The sequence below is a fragment of the Leptopilina heterotoma genome, unplaced genomic scaffold (assembly GCF_015476425.1).
Source record: "Leptopilina heterotoma isolate Lh14 unplaced genomic scaffold, ASM1547642v1 Lhet_114, whole genome shotgun sequence".
NCBI classification, from domain to species: domain Eukaryota; kingdom Metazoa; phylum Arthropoda; class Insecta; order Hymenoptera; family Figitidae; genus Leptopilina; species Leptopilina heterotoma.
In genome coordinates this window covers 4,672,539-4,690,275 of record NW_025110833.1, presented here as the reverse complement: position 1 = coordinate 4,690,275, position 17,737 = coordinate 4,672,539, and the positions used below count along the sequence as shown (strand labels likewise).

General features: G+C 23.0%; 1 protein-coding gene and 1 long non-coding RNA gene across 6 annotated transcripts in view; both read right to left on the bottom strand.

Moving 5' to 3' along the window:
* LOC122506987 (fasciclin-3) overlaps positions 1-17,737 on the bottom strand; it is a 545,181-nt gene that overhangs the window by 126,537 nt on the left and 400,907 nt on the right. The window lies entirely within an intron of this gene.
* Positions 1-17,737, bottom strand: part of LOC122507061 — a 137,594-nt gene that overhangs the window by 36,967 nt on the left and 82,890 nt on the right. The window contains exon 1 of one of the 2 annotated variants that reach the window (XR_006302081.1): positions 6,470-6,514. The exons of the other annotated variant lie outside the window; for it this stretch is intronic. This is a non-coding gene — a long non-coding RNA (uncharacterized LOC122507061). Of the gene's footprint in view, positions 1-6,469; positions 6,515-17,737 lie in introns of those variants that run through there. 2 annotated transcript variants of the gene reach the window in all.

Sequence of the window (17,737 nt, the reverse complement as noted above, 5' to 3'; positions counted from 1 at the left end):
TTTTTATACTTTTATTATTTTATCTATTTCTTTACTTTTAATTTGTAAAATATTTTATTTTATTTGCAAGTATTTTTAATTATTCTCCACTTCTCTTTTAAAAATTACTTAAACTTTTTTTTATTACTTTTTAAAAACTTTTTTTTTACATATTGATTATTATTATTATTATTATTATTATTATTATTATTATTATTATTATTATTATTATTATATTTTGTTTTAGTTTTATTTACCTTGTTTTATATTTTGTTAGTTATCATAATTATTTAATTCATACAATTTAATAATTGTAAATTAATTTTTAAATTTGTAATTATATAATTATAATAATGAATAAAATATAATAATAATTACTTAAACATTAATATTTATCTAACTTCTGTTACTTTCTATTAACTTTTATTTACTTCAATTTTTTGCATTTTTAAATTCTTCTTTTTCATGAATATACTTGTTTGCTAATTTACACAATACAAATATTGTTTCAAATCTATAATAATTAACCATGTAATTAATTTTAGTCTGTAAAGATTTTTATAATTCACAAAAATTAATATTTACTTTTAACATAATAAATTTAGTATTCAATAAAATTTTATATTTTATCTTCAGTTTTTTTATATTCAATTAAATGTAGCATTAAAGTAAATGCATAATTAAAATTTCTAATTAAACTTTCAACCCTACGTTTAAATCAAGAATTTTAGAACATGAGTTAAATTTATGTTTAATTGGAATCATTAATTAAGGACTAATTGTTTTGCACTGTTTTTTCTTTTCCCTAAAATGTAATTAATGAAAAATGTTTTCTTATGAATCCTAGCAAATAATAATTAAAGATTTTGACAAAAACGAGTTTTCACTACTTAAATATCAACTTTTTTTTTCTTTATTATTTTATTTTTTGTTATTACTTCTTATTTTGTTGTATAAAAAAATTTTTTAACTGATTTATGAATGTGTGGTCTAAGTATAGAAATTAGTTTTTCCTGAAAAATTTCTTTCAATTTGAATGTGAACATTTTGTTCGATTAAAAAGAGTTTTTACTACTTTAACATCAAAAAATGTTTTTTTTTCACTTAATTATTAAAATTTTTATTACTATTTATTATTTTATTTTCTAAGAATTTTCATTTAACTGTAATACGAATACTGTTTGTGACTGAAAAATGACTTTTACTATCTAATATGGAGGTTCACAAAATTAAAAAAAAATCGCCTGACTTAAAAAGGATTTTACTACTTGAAACATCTAAATTATTTTATTATTATTAAATGTATTATTTTGATATAAATAATAATAAATTTGATATTTGAATTTCAATCCCCTCAGTTTTTCGTAGTTTTAATTTATTTTTTAATAATTTTAAGTCGAAATCTTCCTTAATTAATTATTTATTACTTTATTTTTTAACAATTTTCTTCTAAAATATTAAATATGCCACTGGATTTTTTTTTTAAATTAAATACTACATAGAAAAATTTCTTAGAGAAATGAAAATTTCATTTAATATTTTTTTTGCAGAATAAAAATTCCCTAGAATATTTTTTTAGAATTTAAAAATCACATAGAATACTTTTTTAGCAAAATAGAAATTCTATAGAAATAGAAAATATATTCTTCAGCAAAATAGAAATTCTATAGAAAATATATTCTTCAACAAAATAAAAATTCTGTTAAATATTTTTGGGAATATTAAAAATTAAATAGACTACTTTTTGAGCAAAATGAAAATTCCATAAAATATTTTTTCAGCAAAATAAAATGTCTACTAAATATTTTTTCAGAAAATTAAAAATTACAAAGAATACTTTGTTAGCAAAATATAAATTTCATAGAATTTTTTTAAATGTATTATTTTAATATAAATAATAATAATTTTGATATTTGAATTTTGATCCCCTCCATTTTTTGTAGTTTTAATTTATTTTATATTTTATAATAATTTTAATTATAAAATTATTTTACTTTTTAATAATTTTCTTCTATTCGGCTTGTAAATAATTTGTCTGACTAAAAAATACTTTTACTACTGTATTTAAAATTTAAGAAGCAATACAATTTTGTCTGACTAAAAAGGGCTTTTACTACTTTAACTATAAAACAGCGATATTTTCTGAAAATTTTAGTTCATGTAGATTATAAAGATTTGTCTAGCTGGCAAATAAGGCCCAATAATTTCAAAAAGGCCGAAAAATAAATAAAAAGAAATAATAACAATAATAATAATAATAATTTTTTTATTTTTAGTATTAGGTATTATTATAATAGTAATAATAATAATAAAGAAATGAGAATAATGATAATAATAATAAAAATATTATTTTTTAAAATTGGAAAAAATGACAAAAAAGAAGTAGATTAAAGATGAAAATTAACGATAAAATAAATCGGAATAGAAAATAAAAAAGGGCAACTATTTGAAATATTAAGAAAAGGAGGGACAAACTTTCGACTGATAGTAATGATCACACTTAGATGAAATTGGTCCACAATGAAGGATCAGTTGCAAGATTGATAAGGCAAGGAGAAAATCCTCATTATCGGAAGCAGTAGCTTGTATGTTAAAGGGAAGGGACAGGGGACAGAGGGGTGGGGGGGTGAGAGAGAGAGAGTTGTCTAACGACGGTGAGTATATGGAGGAGAGTCTATGGTTATTCCCATGGGATAGAGTGTGGGCCCCGCCTAACTCAACTGAAGCGAATCCCCTGCCATGGCAGATAGCTCCCACCTGTCACTCTCTGACCACACAGTCATTTGTCTGGATCACTCCTGTGTTTCGCGCCCCCGTGAGATCTTCCTTCGTCCATTCAACATCCAACTATCCTGTTTGCTTTCAACCCTTCTCGCCTTACCTCGTCCACCCAATCTAAGTGTCAGTTCATACAGTCCAATCTCTCTCTATATTCTTATCCCCAGGTAGTCACACACACACACACACACAAACTAACACAAAGAAATGGGTCTTAATATAATTATCCCTCAATATACCTTCTGAAATATCACAGTAAAATTTCAGTGGCATCTTAATTGTGATTGTCCAATGAAAACTAAATGAGATTTTAGAAATTCGAACAAAACTTTAGTGATGAATATTTTAGTGTTGTAAACTTGAGTGAAATTACTTTCTTCGTACTAGAGTTCTGTTTATTTTCATTTTTAGATTAGATGAGATTTTATATAATTGATTGAAATTTTTTTTTAGTGCTTCTGATTCAAAAAAAAAGTGAGAGAAAATTTTTTATTTGACTTTCAAGAGTCTACTACTGATCAAAGGAAAACGAAAGGAAAAAAAACGTATTGTCTGACTAAAAACGATTTTACTACTTAAATAATATCAAAAGTCTATTAATTTCTTTATTTTAATTCATCTTATTATTTACTTCACGTTTACATTATTATAAACATTAAGAAATATTTTTCACTACTATGAACGTTTCACTAATAAGAAATTTGATAATTAAAAACATTTGTCTGACCAAAAATAATTTTTACTACTGAAATTCCAAAATTTTATTATTTATAACTTTTTTCATTGTTCGAAGAGTAAAAGAAATAATAAAAAAAAGTTTTTTAGTATATTTTTTCTCATTAATACGAAAGTTGATAATTAAAAAAATTTTGTCTGACAAAAAACAGTTTTTACTACTTAAATATCAAAAGCCTATTATTTTTCTTATTATTTCTTTTTTTCTTTAAACAATAAAAAAAAGTTTTTTACTATTATGACTTATTAACTAAAACGAAAGTTGACTAATACGAAATAAAATTTGTCTGACCAAAAACTGTTTTTACTACTTAAATATCAAAATTCCATTATTTACAACTTTTTTCATTGTTTTTTAAATTTTATAGAATAAAAGAAATAATAAAAAAGTTCTTTATTTTCTTTACGAATTCTTTACTATAAATTTTGAATTTTAAATTTCTCTACTCTAAAAATTCAAATTAAACAAAAATATAAAAACAATTTCGAAAAATAAAAATTAGAACGAATAATAAAAAGAAAGAAAATTTTCTATTTTCTTTAGATTGCTAAAGAAAATAGAAAATAAGAAGAAAAAAGGAAAATGAATGACAAATTAAAATAGAAAATATTAAAAGACAAAAAATATAGAAAATAGAAAATAAAAGGAATTAAAAAGAAAGTAAATTAAAATTAATGAAAACAGTAAATAAAGAAAACGACAAAAATGTAAAGAAAATGAACTAGAAAACAAGGAAAATTAAAAATAATAAAATAGAAAATAGAAAAAATTAAAGTAAAGAAAATAAAAAATAAAGAAAACTTAAAATTTAATTAAAAGAAAATTAAAGCAAACAGAAAATAAAACAAGAGACAAAATAAAATGCAAACCAAGGAAAATAAAAAAACGAAATAAGAATAAAAAAATAAGGAAAATAGAAGATGAAAATAAAGATAAAAAAGAAAATGAAAAGTCGACTGCTAAATTAAAATATCACTAAAATAAAAAATTCGAATACAAATAAATAATCATCAACATAAAAATACAAAAATATAAATGTTTACCTTTAATAAAAAAATTCTACTCATCAATTACCCAATTTCGATATAAATACATCCCGCTTAAAGTCCTTAATTAATAAATTTTCTAAATAAATCACAAATTTAATCCGCTATAAAAAAAAAAAGAAAAACACAAATTTCAAACACACTCACCCATACAAAATGAGAAAACTTTTGTTATTGCATATTTCATGAAAATTCTCACTGAAAAGAGCTTTCCCGTGGCAAGCGTATTTCAAAAAAAGAAAAAAAAATGGGGAACAAAAATGCCATGCATAACTTTCGCGTTAATAGTTGAAACAGATTGGCAATATTGGCATCACCATATAGCGAGAGCGGACTACGTTGACTAAGAGAAGGTACAAGGTTTTATCGAACGAATAATAAATATCGGCAATATTGTCGCTTCCGTTTCGATACTCATGTCCCTGTTAATTTATGACCCCACGCTATTGGATCATTATTAAATTCCCCCCCCCCCCCTACCCACCCTCAATCAGTTTTCATCTCTGAAAATACTATCTTCCTTGTGTGATTTAAAATTCACAATGGGGCAAATTTTCTTCATTCATACGGTCTTTGTTGAAATAAAAAATAAATCAATTTAAATTATTTTCTTGTTTGGAATTTTTAGAAATTCTTTGATTCTTTCGCTGTAGAAAAATAAATTCTATTGAAAAATAAGAATTTTATTTATAATTTCTTTTAAGAATTAATAAACAAATTTCTAAATTTCTAAAAAGACACTAAATTCTTTTTTAAATTTTTATTTATAAATAAATTATTTTTTGCTTATTTGGTAAAATTGGATAAAAAAAAGAAATATTTTACGATTTAAAATATAAAATATTTTGAAAATTTATCTTTGCTTGATCAAAAAATAAATTTTTTTTTTTTATTAAAGTGGGAAAAAATTATAGGCGAGTATTTTTTTCTAAAAATTTTAGTCAATGGGTGAAAGAAGAGAGAAAGAAAAATGATGGAGAAGAGGAAAGAGAAAAGAGGGAAAGAGACATTTCTTGAGAGGAAAGCGGTGGAGAAAAAGGAATGAAAAAAGGCAAAGATAATGTTGGTCGATGGAATTTACTGCACACCGGAAGTATTCTAAGAGGGTTGCTTCCCATACTGCCGGATGGTTGAAAATGGAACCATTGCGCTTTTGGTGGTTTATTTTTGTAAACCACTTCAGCATCCGTTGCATTTCCCTTCAAGTTAAGTACTTTATGCGCACATTCCTTCAAAAATAATTTCTAAACATTTTAAACATTTTTGTTTTTTTTTTTGTTTTGTTTTTCTAAAAATTTAACTTTTCTATTTCGAATTTTTCAACTCCCAAAAACTGCTGATTTAGTAAAAAAAAAACGATGGGACTTTTTAAAAATTTTACTTTTACTATCAGTTTTTCCAGTGAATTCTCTATTTTATTAATTTTTAAATTCAAAGGAATAAAATATTATTTTTTTTGTACTTTTTAATTTAAAACTATTTCTTTTTTAAGAATTTATTTTAAATTAAGAATTTTTTTTTTAAAGAAGTGTTTCTTTAGAAATATTATAATTGTTTTATAAGAATTATTTATTCGTTGTTATGAATTATAATTATTTTACTAGATTTTTTTTTTAATTAATAAAAATTATTTTTATCTTTAGAAAAATACCTACTTTCGTTTTGCTTTTTGAAGCAGTCAGTAATTTTTACGAAAAAATTTATATTTATTATATTAAAAAATTATTTCTATCTTTAGAAAAATACTTTTATTTTGCTTTTCATAGCAGTCAATAATTTTTACGAAAAAATTTATATTGACAAAAAAATTGTATCTTTAAACGTTTAAAATTTGGACAAAATAATAATAATAATAATTATTACCTATTATTATTACAAAATATAAAAATAATTGTTTAAAATAATAATATAGTAATTGAAGACTACATACCAATATGGAAGAGTAATAATTAAACAGTCTATTTTGGAAACTCACCTGTAACAGAAAACAGAAAATTAAATTAAAAATTTAAGAAATCAAATTAAATAGTTAGATAAATATTTGTATAATAGTAATAATAAATTAAAATATTAAATAAAAAGTGAACTTTTAATTTCATTTCTTTATTTACATTTTTTTCATTTATTTTGAAAAAAATAGGAATATAAATAAAAAAAACAATAAATTAAATAAGACTCTAAAAAGAGAGTAAATGTCTACCAAATTCTTAAACAAAAAGAGAAATAAAAAAAATATAATTTACCCTTAAAAAAAAATTAGTTGAATTAGTAAAAAAAAAATTATTAAAACAATTCAAAGTCAATGTGAAATAATTAACATCGAATATTCAAAATAGTTCACCAAAATATTCTACTCCTAATTCCAAGTGTCTAATTTTCGACACGTTTTCGGACACTTTAATGGCTCTAACTTCACATTCTGATTGTGACAAACACCTCTCTCTTTCCCTCAAACAAGAATTTATTTCCCAAATTGGAAATCAGTGAAATTCACATCTGTTTGATATGGACGGGCATTTTCGTTTTCCGCTTGTGAATAGTATTTCCATTTTGTATATACATACACACGAGAAAACTGATAAAAAATATCGTTTCAAGAGAGTTGCAATTAAAAAAAAAAAGAGTTGAGTATTTTTGCGAAAAGCAGTTTCAATGGATTATTGAATCAGACTCGACATTTTACATGAATCTACAAAAAAAAAATAGAAGGAGAGAAAGGAGAGAGAACTGGTCAGAAAAAAACAAGTGGTTACCGACAAATTGAATGATGAACCGCGCGCTTTCCATGAATCAACATTTGGCAGATGAAAAACAGTTGAAAAAAAATCAACAAATATATTTTTTCGAAAACTGTGAGCCTTCTATTAGTTTATTCTTTATTAATACTTTTTTCATTTTTTTTTCAATTTTAGTTTATTCCTCTTACTTTATTTTTCATTTTATTTTATTCATTTATTTTTCTATTTTTTATTTTTTTACTTCTTTATTTCTTTATATTTTTAATTTTACTTTATTCCATTTCGTTTTTCAATTTTTCCGCACTTTCTATTTTGTTACAATTTATATTTAAAAATTCACAATAAACTGTTGGATTGTTTATCAAAAAAATGTTTTTCAATTTTCTAAATTTAATCAAATTTTGTTGATACGTTTTTTTCATTTTTCTTTTCATTCAAAACAAAACATTTCAATACAAATTTTCTCCTCTAGATTAAAATAAAAAAAGAAGAAGGCAAAAAAAAAGATGTATTTCAATTTTCAACTGTAGAGTCATATTTCATGTAAATAAAAGATTAAAAAACAAAAGCAAAAGGGGCAAAAAATAAGGTAGAATATTTGTCTAAAGAGGGGAATTTAACTTTACGAAGGAAATATAAATGCCGTTTATAAAACATGTTGAATAGTAGAAGCTCTAATTAAACTTCCGGAAGAGAATTTCATTCTTGGCCTGTATATCGTAAATAGAGAAAATAATAGTAGACATTTTTCTCTATATTATAATTTTTGTATTCATAGAGAAGTTTTATGTTTGTGTGTGTGTGTGTGAGTGAAAAAAAAATGATGGAACTGTAATAAAATTGGATCTAAAGTGTGTTCTTTGAGGATGATTTTTTTAAAGCGTTTCAAAGTCATAAAAAACTATAGTTAAGGGGAGAATTAAAAAATGGAAAAAACTAATCCTGTTGGGTAAAATTCTTTTAAATATTGAAATTTCAGAAAAGTATTTTCGATATTAATTTTACTCAATTTAATTTTTATATATTTGTAAAAAAAATTTTCCTTCTTTTCGATTCTTTATCTTGTCTTTAAAGACAAGAATATAAATAAGAATGAATATAAAAATATGAGCAAGAATAAGAATAAAATTAAGAAAAAATAAAATAATTATTACTAAATTAATATTAATATTAATTTAATTAATTAATTAAATTACTAAAATTACTACTAAATAATAATAATAATAAATAATAATAATAATAATAATAATAATAATAATAATAATAATAATAATAATAATAAAAAAGTCATAAAAAATTACATAATTAATATTAAAAGTAGAATGTAGTAAAAAAGCAAATAACATCGTACTAATTAATAATAATTCCGCATGAATAATAAAAATATTAATCACAATAATAATAGTAAAAAAAAATTCGATGAGGTGATAAAATTTTCATGTCATGTTATTAGAGAGAAAAAAGAGACAAAAAAAAACGTGATTCACTTGTAATAAGACTCTTCCCAGGTGAAATAAATACACTCACATGGATTTTTATAATTACCGATAATAACGGATTATTTTCGTGTATTTCACATTATACGGGAAGAAAGTTAAATAGCGCCATTAATTTTCTTTCGCGATTAAGGTCGTATGGTGTGTGAGAAGCTATTATTTCGCATGCTAATTATATTTTGCCCAGCTTTCCCTTTACGATGACCTAGTCGCAGATACGCTCATTTTTACACCTAGATTTTTCCATTTATTTTTAAATAAATGTTTACTGTATACGTGTGTAAAAAATTTATATATATATATGTGCTCTATATACATACAAATACACAATATGTATATATACATTAATGTGTACCGTATTATATAGTACACTTTAATGATAAAATATTCATATTTAAAAAAGCTATTTTTCATTTTATAACACTTCTCCTTTCGGTGTTTTTTATTATAATTTTTATATACGTAGCAAAATTCATGGCTTCGAGAATTTTTTTTAAAACGATAAAAAATATTAACATAAAAATAGTGTGAGTTTGTATATTTTTTTTATGATTCTAGTTTAGAGTGTATATAAGAAAACAATTTTTTTTTTTGCTTGCAACAAAGCAGGTGTTTACTATGGTGAAACACGTTGTACACGTTTATCACTCCACAGCATCCTTCCATGGACCATCTATGTATGTATATTGTACCACTTCCTTTATACTATACGTATCCTGAATATACACCGAATTTAAAATGTAAGACTCGTTTGTTTCTAGTTTTTTTGTTTGTTTGTTTGTTTTTTTTTAAAGTATTATTTAAAAGAACTGTTTTTGTATTTTTATTTTTTATAAAACAATTTTGTTTGTAATGCAAAAAAATGTAATTTTTGGGAAATAAGTCAAAAGGCTTTTTGACCGTTATAAAATGGAATGAATAAATAAAATAAAAAATGTAAACTAAATGAAACAAATAAGTAAATAAATTAATCAAATTAATCAAATTAATATAGAAAATAAAATGAATAAAGTAAATAAAGTATTTTTGAATTTTCCCAGAATTATTCACCAATAATAATTATAATTTTTTTAATTTTCAAAAAGTAAAAAAAGTAAATAAAATAAAATAATATTTATAATATAATTATGAAAATAATATAATTACTTACAAAAAGTGTTAACAGTTTCCAGAATTTTCCTTTTTTAATAATGTCCTCACACTATTTTTTAATAATTAAACATAACCAAATCTCAATTTTATTGTTTAAATAAATAAAATATAAACTTTACTTAGTGGTAGGAGAACTCATCAACTGGCGACTCGAAATCAGAAAACTGTTTTCATCCCCACCGCTCTTTTATTTTCTAACAAAGGGTTTTATGGCCCTTATCTCTCTGACCTTCAATTCCTGTAATTTTCTTTCACAACATTTAATAAGAAAAATACAAACTTTTCCTAATAAACTCTCCCTTAAATAAATTTATTAAATTCAAAATGAATTTAAATAATTTTTAAAAATGTAATAAAAAATATTTTTAAATTTATAATTATGAATCAATTAATTTATTCAAATTATTAAGCATAAAACAACAAAAATTTAATTAATTTCCCAAAAATTACATTTTTTTCATTACAAACAAAATTTTGGTATAAAATAATGTTTTATAAATAAATAGATATTATTAATTTAAATAACATTTAATTTTAATAAAATAAAGAAGTCTTTATGTAAAGACAAATTTCATGTCCCGTGGAAGAATTTTTACTATAACGACAAGGTCAAGTCATCTAATTTCCATATAAATTCTATTATTCTACATATATTACTATAATATACCTAAATATTACAACAATATTGCAAAATTCTCTCTATATATATATATTAAGTGAAAAGAGCACTCAACTTTTATTTGAAGAGCAATTTCATTTATGAACATGAACCTTATTCACTACATATTTTCATACAGCATCACATATATATGTATATTTAAAAATTGAATACAAAAAAAGAAAAAAAAATCACATACACATATATATATATTTTTTTTTTATTCAACCGAAATATGTATATAAATATTTTAGAGCGGGAAACCATTTATGAAATTGAATTGAAAAGATCGTAAAAGTTTGTTATTTACACGTCAGAAAGTTTTTGCAATGCAATAAATATCTCTCGAAAATTTCCCTCGAATTGAAAACTGTTAAAACTTTTCTCACACAGTTTTATTCTTTTCCCCCTCTATTTCTCTCTCTCTCTCTCTCTTGCTCTCTTTCATTTTTTTCTGTTCTTTTTTTTTGCATGCTGTAGTCGACAATTCCCAGAAAAATATATGAAGCTTGGAAAATTCTCGGTGTTTTCCACTCGAAGTGAACTCCTATTATTCAGGGCTTAGAAAGTAATTTGTAAAAAAAAGAAGGAGGAAGAGAAAAAATGTGTATATCTATCGGATATTTGCAAAAGGATTTTTTGATGATAAATATATGCTTCGATAAAATTGATAAAGAATGAAAAGAAAAGAAATTATTGAAAAGTTAATTATTTATTTTAATGATGTTTAATAATTTTTTATTAATTATATTATTGTACTCTAACTCGAAACTGTCAGTAATTGAAAGCACTATATTGCCTATTAGAACTACTTTTGATAATTAAAAATTTTATTGTCCATTAAAAAAACTATTAGGAATTAAACTACTATTATTTATTAAAACTACAATCATTACTTCAAAACTAGTATTGTAATTAACTATCACTATTAGTTAAAATTAATTAAGTAGTTTTAAAGAAATCGAAGTAGTTTCGAAGAAATAAAGTAGTATTGACTAAAACGAAGTAGTTTTCTCTAAATCAAAATAGTATCATTAAAATTAAAGTAGTCTCTACCAAATAAAAGATTTAAAATAATTTAGTTAAAATAAAGCAGTTTCTACTAAAAAAAAAATTCAAAATAATTTCGGCTAAAATAAAGTAGTATTTACTAAATAAAAATAGTTTCGGCTAAAATAAAGTAGTTTTTACTAAATGCAAAATTCAAAATAATTTTTTGAAAAATAATTTTTTTTTTCGGCTAAAATAAAGCAGTTTCTACTAAATAAAAAATTACAAATAATTTCGGTTAAAATAAAGTAAAATTTACTTAATAAAAATAGTTTTGGTTAAAATAAAGTAGTTTCTACTAAATAAAAATAGTTTCGGCAAAAATAAAGTATTTTCTACTAATTAAAAAATTCAAAATAATTGTAGCTTAAATAAAGTAGTATTTACTAAATAAAAATAGTTTCGGCTAAAATAAAGTAGTTTTTACTAAATCAAAATAGTTTTGTCAAAAATAAAGTATTTTCATCTAATTCGAAGTAGTTTCGACTACATTACAGTAGTTTCTATTAAATAAAAATAGTTTCGGCTTAAACAAAGCAGTTTTTACTTAATATCAATAGTTTCGGCTAAAATAAAGTGGCTCTTACTAAATAAAAATAGTTTTGGCTATAATAAAGTAGTTTTTACTAAATAAAAATAGTTTCGATTAAAATAAAGTAGTTTTTACTTAATAAAAAATTCAAAATAATTTTTGCTAAAATAAAGTATTTTTTACTAAATAAAAATAGTTTCGGTTATAATAAAGTAATTTTTACTAAATAAAAATATTTTTTGATAAAATAAGGTAGTTTTTACTAAATACAAATAGTTTCGGCTAAAATATAGTATTTTTTACTAAATCAAAATAGTTTTGTCGAAAATAAAAAATTTTCATCTAATTTGAAGTAGTTTAGACTCTAATAAAGCGAAACGACAATTATATAATATTTCTTCCCACATCCAAAATTTGCAAGATGTTTACAAAATGAAAAAAACGAAAAAAAAACACCATCGAAAATGGTAATATTCTTATCTTAAATACAATGCTTTGAAATAGTTTTTATACTTCTTTAGCGGTAGTTTGGCAAAAGGGGTGTGGGGTGGGGGGAGGACATATCCAAGAGAATGAAACGTACGCTTTGTGCCTCTTGGAATGCAAACACAGTGAGAGGTTGTACTTCAACAGTTACAAAGTGGAACTTTCAAAGAGCGTGCGATAAGGTAAATGTAAATGTAAATTGTAAAAGGAGGTCCAGTCTCTGGACTATATTCCTTTGAGAAAAACATCTTGCTAATTTAAAATACTCATTGTTTTATTCGCCTTAAACAATTGTGTATATGTATACAGTAGTGAGTGTTAAACGACTCATTATTTCAAGACTATATATATAGTCACTTGTCTTTGACAAATATTTTTAAATCTCTATATTTTTTTTCAAGTCCACTATAGTTTTTTTGCTTTCTAACGAAAGGGAGAATTTCTTTTTAGTATTATTTCAATCGTGTTTTTATTAAATATTTGATTTTATCACTCGGTCGTCTTAGTTAATTTTAAAACAAACGTTGAAATTAACAACCACTCGGAGTCTACTATTTTTATTTTAATTTTCTATGTTTTTCTATTTTTAATTTATTTTCTTTTTATATTTTTATTGTAATTTTATATTTTTATTGTATTTTTATATTTTTATTTTATTTTTATATTTTTATTTTATTTTTATATTTTTATTTTATTTTTATATTTTTATTTTATTTTTATATTCTTATTTTATATTTATATTTTCATTTTACTTTTTACATATTTTTATTTTATTTTCTATTTATTTACTACAAATGAATCAATTGGTCGATGGTGATTAAATGGATTTCATCATCTTAATGGCCTCAACGCAAAATGTCACATAAAGTAACGGAACGGTGGTCACTTTGTATTCTACGAGAGTTTACTATACAAACACACAAAACTCGGTATTTTCAACCATTTTCCCTTCAGTCAACTTTAGTTCGCATATAATGATACCAACTTCCTTTCAGGTACATTTGATAAATACATTTTGCAAATTACGCCAACATTCGATTTTTTCTTTCGCAAAAGGGAAAATAAAATAACTTTCTTTTTTAACTAAATAAATAAAAATTACGTCGTAATTTGTCTAGTCATTTATAAAAGATTATATTTATTTAAAATAAAACTAATTTACTTTCTATATCGAATTATTATTATAAAAATAATATGTAAATAAAATAATAACAATTAAAATATACTCTCTTTAGAAAAATGTTTACTAATTTGAATAAGTAACTGACTTTTTGCTTTTGAATTAGTAAATTTTATTAATAAACAGTAGTTTCTACTAATTTATTAGTAAAATTTACTAAAAAAAAATTTAATTGTAAAATTTACTTTTAAAAGCAAACAGTCAGGTACAAATTAAAATTAGTAAACATTTTTTAAAATTTAAATTTAGAGAGTAAAAATAATTACTTTCAAAGCAATTTTTAATATTATCTCCTTTTTAATTTACTGTTATTTAATATTATTTACACCAAAAAAAATTATTCTTGTTTTTAGATGAAAATAGAAGTGCTAATTTTTCTAATGAACAACAAATAATAGTAAGAATTAAAAGTGGTTCAAATTACTAAAAGGTAGAATTAAAAATAGTAAATATTACCAGGAGGTAAAAATTAAATTTGGTAAATATTAGTAAAAGGTAAAATTAAAATTAGCGATAACATTGTATTTATAAGTAAATAATATAATAAATAAGAAAATCAAATAATACCTGAATTTCCCTTTAAAAACAAAAATTAATCGAATTATTTGACAAATTACAAATTGAAATTTATCAATGGTATTAAATTCAATTCTTTGTGTGTGTGGCAAATGAGAGATAAGTGAATTTCGAGATGAAACCGAGAGAGAGAGAGAGAGACAGAATTTGAAACTGTTACCAAAAGTGGAGAATCAAATCCCCCCCCTCCCCTCTGACCCCATCCTCTTTGTTCTGATGGCAACAATTAGAGAACCTGAGTGACTTAGACTGCATGTGTTTTCCTGGACCATAAAATTAACCGCATTTTCCTCTTGGATACGTGTTCCTTAGAGGGAAACAATGGGCACCGCACCCGATTTCAAGTATTTCTGTTCAGCAACTAGTTCACGAACTACCATTCAAACTCGAATTCCCGTATCGATAATGAAACCAATTCGATATATCGGATCCCAATGGGACACTTTGTTCACGATAATTCGCGATATACCACAAACATTTCCTCTCTTTCTCTCTCTCTCATCTTTCAAATGTTCTGCTCTATCGACGACGACGACGTCATTCAATTCGATAGTGTCAAGATCGAAAAAGGGAATTTTTTTTCGTCTCGAAATTGAACTGTTTTTTCTTTTATTTATTATCATTTGTCTATTTATTATTATTTATTAACTGCTAACTATTCTATTTATTAATACGAACTATTCTATTTATTAATACGAACTATTGTATTTATTACTACTAACTATTCATTCCTATTGTCTATTTATTACCATTTTTTACATTTCATTACTTTTTATTTATCGCTATTTATTTACAAGCGATAATCATTTTTTATTTATTACAATTTTTGTTAATATCTCTCTTTATGGTTTATCTTCTTCAATGGTTTTAATATCTGATTAGTTTAAAATTGAAAATTGAGGGAATTTTTTTGCAAAATTGAAAATTTAACAATTTTAAATTGAAAATAAAATTCTCTTCCTTTTTTTCTGTTAACTAACAAAGAGAAGCTATATTATTAAAACCAACGATTATTTGGACATATTAAAAAGTCAATATTCAAATTTACACTTTATCTGCAGCTAGTTAAAATGGAACGAAGCTAATCAGTGTTTTTAATCACCGAGTCACTGTTTTACAATGCTAATTTTTTTTCACCCGTCCCATGTAAAAATATAAATATATATATGTTAAAGTGCAAAACTTATTTCAGCGATCAATTAACGTTATTTGAAGAAGTACAAAGTTAATTAGAAAAAGAAAAAATAATTTTTATTTAATTCTTTCTGACTTTTAGATTAATATATGATTTGTTAAAAATCCATTTAAATAACTATTAAAAAAATATAATTTAACTAAGACGATCGAGTGATAAACTCAAATATTTATTTCGCGATAAAGAAAATTCTAATCCGAGTTTTATTGATATTTTTTTACAATTGGAAAAAAAAATTATATTGAACTCACGTGAGGTGAATCGGAAGAAAAGTTTAAGTATTTTAAAAGGAAGAAAGAGAAAATATATGTGTACGTTTGCGACACTTAAATAAAAGCAAAAGACACATTAGAATTCGGATGACGTAAGGAATAAGTGTGAACGCGAAATAGAGTTTCTTATATGCCGCGTTTCAAACATAAAACTTGGTCATCATTGCTCTGGGTACAAATCGCTTTAAAATTTTATGAGCGGTAACGTTTCCGCTCTTTTTAAAAGGCTTTTCTTCAAGACTCAACTATTAAAAAAGGCTCTCCGTTAGATCTCGTCGACGAGATGTAATTCTAATGTTCTTGCCCATTTAACGCGCCATCACTTGCGAATCTTGGCAAAACTAGATTATTATCGGTCTTGAACCTTAATGACCTCTATATAGATACATTTATATATAACTTTTTATTCATATAAATATACATATATATTTCTTTTAATTAATTTATTTATCTATTTATTAATTTAAATTAAAAATTTTTTATAAATTAATTTATTTATAAAAATACTACACTGAAAAAAAAATTTATTTGATTCAAATAACCGATTAATTGATTATTATCAATTAAATATTTAATTGAATCGAATAATATTTTTTGGAGTCACTTAAATGGTATTTGCTTCAAATAATATTGAAATTATTGGTTCAAATGCCATTTAATTGTCTCCAACAAAATAATATTTGATTCAATTAAATATTTAATTGATAATAGTCAATTAATCGGTTATTTAAATCAAATAAATTTTTTTTTTCTGTGTAAACATATAAAATTTATAACAATATAGAGTACAGTGGAGTAAAAAAGATGATTCGCAAGTTTTGAACGTTCAAATGAACGAAACACTTTTTATTAGAAATATTTTTATAAATTACTGTTAGCAATAAAAATTAAATACTTAAATTTTACACTTAGAAACTTTATAATTCATTTTCTTTATATCGACAAAAAATTATTGTACTAAATATTTAAATTAAAGAAGAAATAAATCAATTTCGTTCATTTAAACGTTCAGAACTTTAGGATCATTAAAAAAGACAGTTTTACAAATAAATAAATTTGTATGTACATAATAAAAATATAAATAGTAAAAATAAGAAAAAACAATAAAAATAATAAAAATAATAGAAATAGAAATAATAGTAATAATAATTATAATTAGGTATTAAAAATATTTAAAGAAACCAGGAGAAGTAAGAGAGAAGCGTCCTCCCACCACTTTCAAGTCCTAGTAGCATAGTGGGGGGTCGCTTCTCTTCCCGAAAATGTTCGTTACTTTTATATCTTTTCTACTCAATTAATTATTTTTAAAAAACATATTTTTATCTATTAATCTACAAAATAAAATAAAATTTTACAAAATAACTTAAAAATTTAGTTAAAAAAATAAGAAAATTATTTAATTAAATTGAAAAAGAAAATTCTCGATGAAAATAAATGATACCTTATGGAAATTTGTCGTTAATGTCATCGTCGTCATTGGTTGATTTCGCTATTTTTCTTTTTATTATTGTAGAAACATCTCTGGTTTCGAATATATTTGTCACGTGAATAAAACACACTTAACACTGAATTTCATTTTAAAATGAACAATTATTTAGAAATAGAAATCGATTATATTTGAGAAAGAAAAAAAGAACCTTTCGTTTAGAACGCAAATGTATTTGTGTACAATTTTCTTCCCTTTTCGCAGCGAAGGAGAGGGAAGGTCAAAGACAAATTTTACTACCGCTTTTGTATTCAAATTCTCTGTCCTTTCTTATATAGTCGAAGAAAGAAGATAATGGTTTCGAATGTTTACAAAATTTAATTCAACCAGAAATAAACTTTTAGTACCAGTTTGAAATTTTGAAAAAAAAATTAAAT